The 8,069-nt window shown below is 43.0% G+C and overlaps 1 protein-coding gene across 8 annotated transcripts in view; it reads right to left on the bottom strand.

Moving 5' to 3' along the window:
- The window catches only part of sgca (sarcoglycan, alpha), a 40,853-nt gene that overhangs the window by 6,469 nt on the left and 26,315 nt on the right, over window positions 1-8,069 (bottom strand). For 6 of the 8 annotated variants that reach the window (XR_015063286.1, XR_015063285.1, XR_015063284.1 and 3 more), the window contains exons 31-34: window positions 7,760-7,806; window positions 4,837-4,950; window positions 3,358-3,444; window positions 1,913-2,029 (exon numbers count right to left, since the gene is read on the bottom strand). The gene's annotated coding sequence lies outside the window, so the exon portion shown is untranslated. Of the gene's footprint in view, window positions 1-132; window positions 402-1,912; window positions 2,030-3,357; window positions 3,445-4,836; window positions 4,951-7,759; window positions 7,807-8,069 lie in introns of those variants that run through there. The other 2 variants (XR_015063289.1, XR_015063291.1) reach the window with 2 other exon arrangements.

The following is an 8,069-nucleotide window of genomic DNA, read 5'->3' as shown; positions in this document are numbered from 1 at the left end:
TTTTCATATTTCTTGAAATAAATCTTTTTTTTGCTTGAAAATAATCCCTTCAATTAATCCTATTCTCCCCCCCCCCCCCCCCTCATCATTTTTTCTGCTACCTGTGCGGTTCCCACCTGAGTAGTTCCAAGCTGTCATTTCCCCACGCCGCTGTTTGCTTTAGCTCCGAAATCAAACATTTGGAGGGAAACCTCAAACTTCCTGCACTAAGTGAACATTTCCTCGCTAAACAGCCGCCAAACAAACTTTAGCAGCGAGGGGCATAAGGGGATGAATGCCACCTCTGTCCAGTCAGCTGCCAGCGAGCGCACCGAGCAGGGGCTGCTCTCTACGCACTCGGGATGGGGAATGTTGAAGAAGGTTGAAATGAGTGAGGAGTCACTTGAGTTGACTTTGCCAGTCTGGAAGTTGAGCAGCAGACAAAACGTGCAATTAGCATGGCGGGATAAGGAGCACCACTCCCAAAATAAAGTTGCAATGCAACGTTCCCACTCAAAGTCACATTGCCTCCATCTGGCTTGTTGCGCATCAGCAGTGAAAATATTTTATTTTATGATTATTTATCTATTTTATTTTTTATTGATTCCCAACTGTAGCGTTGTCACGAAAGTAAAGCCGATTTGACCAATGAACTCATTTACGAAATGTATTTCACACCGCCGTAAAGCCGTCCGCCACGATTCGAACGCTTAGCTAATCCGAAGCTACGGCAAATGCTCCTCCCGCTCTCCTCTCCTCACCCCTTCCCCAAGCCGCCTCCCCGCTGCCCCTGACTCGACAGCTCACCACAAATCTGTTCGGATCACTTTTGGGATTCGACGACTCTTTTGGCCTCAAGAGCAGGAGCGCCCCCAATAGGCCATGTTGAATATTAAGAGGATACGTAAACACACGATACACCTTGAAGTGTATATGTAGATCTGAATTGGAGTATTGCAAAGTTAACGCGTGATATTGTTGCTGAGGCTCTAGGCAGAGTTGGAGTGGATTTCGCTTCGTGGCAGACGTGGGCCTCGTTCATCTGTTTGTAATATGGCAACTTTCATTGTAAATTATCCTGCGTGTTGGAGAGAGAGGAGAGCGAGAGAGCAAAAAAGAGGGAGGGGAGAAGGGACGAAGGCCCAGAGTGGGATGCGCACTTAATCTTCAACTCTGTGTGATTAAAAATGATACATACAATTTTAGGTTGAATTTGCCGACAATTAGGACTCTTTTATTTGTACGACTTTCATTTCGGAAAGACAATTTGATTTCTAATATGACATTTTGGTCTGGGGACTAAATGTGATCTGTGAAAATCCCAATTCCCTTTTCCAAGCAACATCCCGGGTTGAAAAACCAACGGTAAGAGTTAACAACGTTTGTTTGGCAGTCATCTGTGCGATAATCTTTCGTCGGATGTTTCACACATGAGCCGAAGTTTCACATTTCACCCCAACACACCCCGCCCAATTTAGCCCCTAAAAAATACTTCTGCATACGTCACCGCTCTGCCTGCTCGCTGTTGACATGAGCAGCCAGCTAATGGAACCTAAAGCATACCGAAGGGTCAAAATATTAGCAACAGCTCTCGGTTTGTACGAGGCAGTGAGTGAGCATTTTTCGTGCATTTTGGAATCTTTTGGGTGACTGTTGCTCAGCTGACAGAAGCACACTTCAACTATTTGCTTGACACTCTTGTGGCAAACGTCTCACACTTGGACCCGACATGTTCGCAACATGCCGTTCAAAACGTCAAATTGTTTGAAGAGCAATGACTAACTCCATTAGTGGGTGGCCGCTGTCATCCCTACATGGTACCTGGTCCCATCTCGTGTATGGAATTGATTTGATTTGATTTACAGCTCTGCTATTTTTAAACACTACTGTAAAGTACAAAAGCACATTTGAAACACAAAACAAGTTGACTTACCTTTGCCTACACTCAATTTGAGCAATCCTTCAATGTGCTTTTGGAATTGTGAAAAGCTGCTGTTGTTTTTGTTGAGGCACAGATGAACGTTGCACTTTGGACAACAGTCGCTCGGGCCTTTGCAAGATGGAGGAAGAAGAAATCACGTTAGAAAAGAGCAGACTTTATCCATTCAATGTGGACACAGTAGCAGCCAAAATGTCACAAACAAATTCAAACGTATGTATTACTCATTCCTCAATTTGGATGTTTTTTTTGTTTTTTTCTAATACTACTTTTGTCAAAAAAAAAACCCAAATTGGTGTGTGATTTACATAAAGCAATCAATTTCATTAAAATGGCAAATAATGAGTTGCGTGGCCTGTCAAGAGAAAAAAAAAAGCCTATGCATTGGGAGCATTTTTATTTTTCCTTCTGAGCCTTGACTTTCCAAACGTTGAAGTCAGTGAGCAGAGCTGCAAGTGATTCCAGATGTTTTTTTTTGGGTTTTTTTCTCTTTCAAGAATTGGACTCATATGGAAGCAGAAGATGTCCCTTTTCCTGCTCTCATTTTTACCATTTAAATTTGCTAGTCTTGATCAAATGCAAGCCCGACCATGAGTGTGAGGAGCACCTTCATGCCACCAAGGGTGACTGCCCCCCCCCCCCCCCCCTGAGGAGGGAGACGCCCCGGGGTGGCCACCCCTTTCAAGATTTGGGGGAGGGAGATGGTAAATGTGGAAGGAGAAATGAAACACTTGAGCAATGTTTGAGGCAGGTAGAGACAGGACTATCATTAAAGTAGAAAAGAGGAAGGCTCGTGAAAATGGCGAGGAGATTCAAGGTGATCTTCCAAAAGGTGGACCATCATCGTGGTGACATAAATGGCTACGCCTTTCCTTCCCCCCTCAAATTTAGTGGTCTGTTTTTTTGGGTCGGCATACATTTTTCCTCATCCAAGCACACTCCCTTTGTGGATGTGGCAGGCCTGGGAATCAATGCCGATGAGAGGCAGAGCGCCTCCTCTTCAACTTGCAGACGTGGACACGGGAGGAGCAAAGAGGGGAGGGAAGAAAAAAAGAGAAGACAATCATTTCAGTAGATAATGTAGGAGTGGAGGAGGGACGAAAGCATCATGTCTTCAGCTGTGCAATGCCACGCCGTGTAATTCACGTTTCATAAAACTGATGAGAAGGAAATAAAGAACCTCCACGCAATCCCAAGTATGTCTCAAAGCTGCTTGAGATGAATAAAAAGATGGATTTGGAAGCCGGCGAGCAAGCTCGCGGTGACTTTTCCAATGCTTGTGAGCCAGCAGACATCTTCCAAGCGCCACCTGACACTCGTCTATATTCGGGCATGGGGCTGCAGCCAATGAGAAGCAGGCGTCAAAAAAGCCCACCCCCCTCCCTCTGTTCTCCTAAAAAATGTGACGTGGATGCCTTCGATCTACTTTTTATACTTGCCTTAGAGTTTCAAATTCTTCTGGATGTGGTGTTACTTCAGTGTCATTCCGAGGAAGACCTCCAGATACTTTCTGACACTGTGGATCCCTAAAAAAAAAAAAGAAGATCGGCCATGTCAGCATCCCATAAAGACAATCAATAGCCAGCACCATGCGTTTCTATACGCAATGACCGGCAGGGGGTCAAAGTTGACATGAAAACCTTAGCATCTTTGTTAGCTGGCCTCCGCAAGTTAGCCATTAGCAAGCCGGGGCGGGGCCTCTTTATATTGCCGGGGGAATAATGATCTCATCTTAGGTTAATTCTGAAGCAATTATCAGCCACAGGTGAAAATCAGGACTTTTTCTAATTCGGATCATGATGGTAGGCCACGTTGTTCTGGTCTGGCACGGTGTTAGGATAGGGATACGTTTTCTTCACCAGCATGTCTGAGGACCTTTTACTTCCTCGCTGCTCTTGTAGAGAAGTGGACAGCGGTTGTGTGTGTGAAGCCAAGAGCCAAACCCAGTGGGCTTTTTTTTCCTTCAGTGCTGCAACCCTCTAATTTGACTTTTATTTTTGGAATGAGTTTATTGAACTCTCTCTTTCACTGCAAAACGCACAGAAGTCACTCACTATGATTTCTGTTTTTATTCTTTAATCTGGCCAAATGATAAAAAAATCATAATAATACAATACGATGGTAATAAAATACCTCTGAATTTTAAAATGTTATTAAAAATAGGGGTGACTTTTTTGGGAGGTCTCCTGAAAAGTGATGATTTTGGACAAAATTACTTTCCATTTATTTTCTATTTTATTATTCAAAATATTCTAAATTTATAGTTATAGTAAATTAAAAAAATGCACCAATTAAAGTATTAAATAAAATATTTTTTCAATGTATTTTGTTTTAATTTTCACTTTACGATTAAAATAAAGTATTTTACATACACCTTTAACTAGCGATTGGTGAGACACTTCCTGATTGCACGTTGGGTTGGGTTTGACCCCTAGAAGAGAAGTAAACACAGGCTACAGATAGGGAAGCGATGGCGAGATGTCGTCAGCGGCCTTCTGCTCATGGCCTCGCAACATGTGAAAAACGTTAGCGCTGCTTTTGCAGGGTGACCCAGGAGGAGAGCATAACTTTCAGCTCCTCCTCCTCCTCAAGTTGCTTTTCCAACATGTGGCGGGCACCAGGATTCCTCATCATGCATGGAAAAAACAAAAGTAGAGAGATTTGTGCAAATGGGCGGTAATTAAAGAAAAATGAGCACAAAAAAAAAGAAAAAAGGAAAGGAAGCAACTGCAAGTGCTATCAGCTTGTCGATCTTTGTTTACTTGCACAGAAGTGACCTTCTCTATAGGGACTCGAGTGAAGAAATGAAAGACTTTGATAGTTTGCACTTAGAGAAAAAGGGAAAAAGTCACTTTTGCTGCTTGGATGTTTCGGGGCGGGAGAGGAGACCACATTGCATTCTTCTTCATTGAGGTCACCTTTTTTTTTTCTTCTCCTTCTCGACTGCTCAGCAGAGTGGAGCCGCAGCTCAGCTTTCTTCTTCTTCTTCCTCGTCGTCTTCTTCTACTGCACATGCTCACAAGTTGTTGTCACTAGGGGGAAAAAAATAAATAAATCAACCAATCTACCACTTCTATTATATATGTGTGTGTGTGTGTGTGTGTGTGTGTGTGTGTGTGTGTGTGTGTGTGTGTGTGTGTGTGTGTGTGTATATATATATATATATATATAAAAAAATAAATAAAATAAAAAATATAAAACTAATGAGAATTATTTAAAAAAAATATATATATTTTGCATACCTGACCTGAGTGATGCAACATATAAAACCAGTGTGCACACAAGTCACTCAGAACTTCCTGTCTTGCTCTGGAGGCAGTACCAAAGGTCCAGAAAAATGGCTGCCATTTCTTGCCGTGTCACCCCCCGGTGCAAGAACAACACCCATGTTCATATCACATGTTGCGAAGGTGAAACGTGAATGACAACGTTGGGCCGAGGCCGCTGCGGTGAAAATTTCTCGTCACATGTGGCGTGCAGATGATCAGCACTCGCTGAGGACTCGGAGACACAAAATGGATTCAAGACAATGGAACACAAATAAGTTTTTGTGCAACTTTTGTGAAGGTGTGTCGATGTGCCACTTTCCAATCGAGATGTTTTTCCGCACCAAACTCATCCAAGTATGCATACATAATGGACGCCTTAAGTTATTGATAGAGGTGTGTCCCAATACTTTTGATCACACCAAAGTCACAGCATTTTTGTCCCTGCAGCCGAGAGGAGAGCATGAGTCATTTACTTTTTCCATTTCTAGCTTCTCTCTCTCTTGAATTTACCTTCTTTTTTTTTCACTTCTAGCGCTTCCATAATGTGCAAATTCTCTCTCTCTCTCTCTTTCTGTTGTCTGTCTTTGCCGCCTCCTACTTCCAGCCTCACATACGAAGACAGTAACGACAATTCCAGACTGGATTTCGTTGCTTCCACCCCCACTTTCAATCGCTAAACTCTTGCACTCTACTTTCTTTGTGTTAACAGTTCACACCGATATCCAAAACAGAACATTTGCAGCAAAAAATAGTTCAAATATGAGAACGGTGAGGGTTAAAAGCATGAGCACGTGGCAGAGGCTCAGATACCAATTTGACCAGATGTTGGGAATGATGAACCATCCACAAAAAAAAAAGGCTCGAGTTCATAAGAGTCGAATAGAAAGAGCAAAAACTGAGGATTCCTCCCTTGGAATGCATCAGTGAACGCACCATTTTTAAAGCTGTACATTTACAATAAAGACCAGTTTGGATCGACGAGAGGATTTTTTTTTTTAAGGGTTTCAAAGTCAAAGTGAGTGGAGAGGAAACTGAGAATTCCTCCCTTATAAATTGCCAGCGAACGCACCAGCAGGAGCGTGCCATCATGTCAACATTTTTTTGAAAGGTTCGAAAAGGTTGGGAGAAAATGTGCAGCATTCCCGATGTAGGGAAATGTGACACTCTGGATCCCACCCACTTCTTTCCGTCCTCTGCGCTCTTTCAAGACAAACGATCAATAAGTTGGGTTTGTGTCATGAAACAATCCTTCATCAATATTTTCAATCCATTTTCACCGTGTGGCTGCTTTTGAGGAGCGTGCCAACTGACTTGCATATTATCTCAAAGTCCAGAGAAGGATTTAGTCAGATTTTCCATCTGGGCTGTCTGACTGGATGTCTGCGGGACTGGTGGAGGTGGGGAAGAGGGAGGGAGGGAGGGAAGGAAGGATGGGAGAGCACCAGAGAGAGAGGCGGGGAGAGAGAGAGGGAGGGAACGATTAATCTGATGGGGGCTGGGATGGAGAACGCAACCAGACAGAAAAAGAAAACCAGACCGAGATGTCGTGAGAAAAAAAAAAAAAAAAGGCAATCATGAAGGTGCACTTGGTTGAGTTTGGTGTGCAAGAACCTCATCAAATCAGCTCCATGGTAGAAATGGTTCAAGCTGGACCAATAAAAGTCAATGAAGAAGCAGTAACTGGGAAGAGATATGAAAGACTTCTTTTTAAATGTCCACAGTCTTCTTGTGAATGTAAATAGTGTATAGGAAGGTAAGTGAGGCATGGGAGGGGCTTAATTCCAAACTACAAGTAGGAACACGCTGCAAAGGCTTGCTGGGAATGTCAAGTCTGCTCTTTTTCTGACACTTGCTAGCTAGCAAGGCTTTAAACTTGTTATTATTTGCGTTCACCCACTGCTCATTGATTTGAGCATCTTGGTGAGCATCTCAACCCGCTCAACTTATTTCATTCAAATTCAAACCGTGCTTTGATTGGTCATGAATGTGATCACTCCCACAATGGCACAGACCTCCCTCTCTCAAATCCAAATACACCAACCTGAAGCATGCCATCACTTTGCCTGCGACCAGCTTGAATATTCTGCAGATCAGAATGAGCTTCCGCCCAAAAGGGTGAAAAAAGAAAAAAAAGAAAAAAAAAAAAGCCCACAAAACTATCTGTTAGAGTGAACCAGCCAGCCTCCATTCTGAGGCGTAGAGCAGAAAATTACAAGTTCTATTTAAACACAGAGCTCCGGTTCCCTCGTGGAACTTTTATTTTTTTTCCCCAACACTCCAATGTCACACGTTTGACTCCATCTAACTAGTACTATAACTAGTACTACTACTGCTGCTGCTGCTATCTCAACGGTACGACCACAACTACCAGTACAGCAGTACTGCTAGCACGACTGCTAGCAGTAAACTAAGAAACTAGTTACCACAACTAGTTTTAGTGACTCTCTATCAGGCTATACTATCAGTATCACTTTTATGACAACAATTATTATCGCTGCCACTCCATCCATGACTGGTCAAATTTGTAATGACAATATTCCTAAGAGTGTGTTTGATAATGATAAGTCCTCACGTTCACATCTTTTATTGATCCCAGACTTCTTCTCCTTCCTCTTCTCTCTAAAAAAAAAAAGGAGAGCGAGAAAGAAGGAGAGAGAGAGAGAGAGAGAGAGAGAGAGTGAAATGAGAGGTCAGACTGGGCCAGCGTGTCGAAGCTGCAACGTGTCCACATTGTAAGCAGGCTGGCTGCTTTGTGGTCCTGCCAGCTTTTTTCTTCTCTCTCCTTTCCTTTCTTTCTGCCTTATGTCTTCTCGAGCCGCACTTTAACACGAACGTGTGCGCGTTTTCAACGTGTGTTCTATAGAATCACTTGAATATGGATG

The sequence above is a fragment of the Syngnathus leptorhynchus genome, chromosome 22 (genome assembly GCF_054491065.1).
Source record: "Syngnathus leptorhynchus isolate UIUO chromosome 22, UIUO_Slep, whole genome shotgun sequence".
NCBI lineage: Eukaryota > Metazoa > Chordata > Actinopteri > Syngnathiformes > Syngnathidae > Syngnathus > Syngnathus leptorhynchus.
The sequence above is the reverse complement of the archived record's forward strand: the minus strand, read 5'-3'. Positions and strand labels throughout refer to the sequence as shown.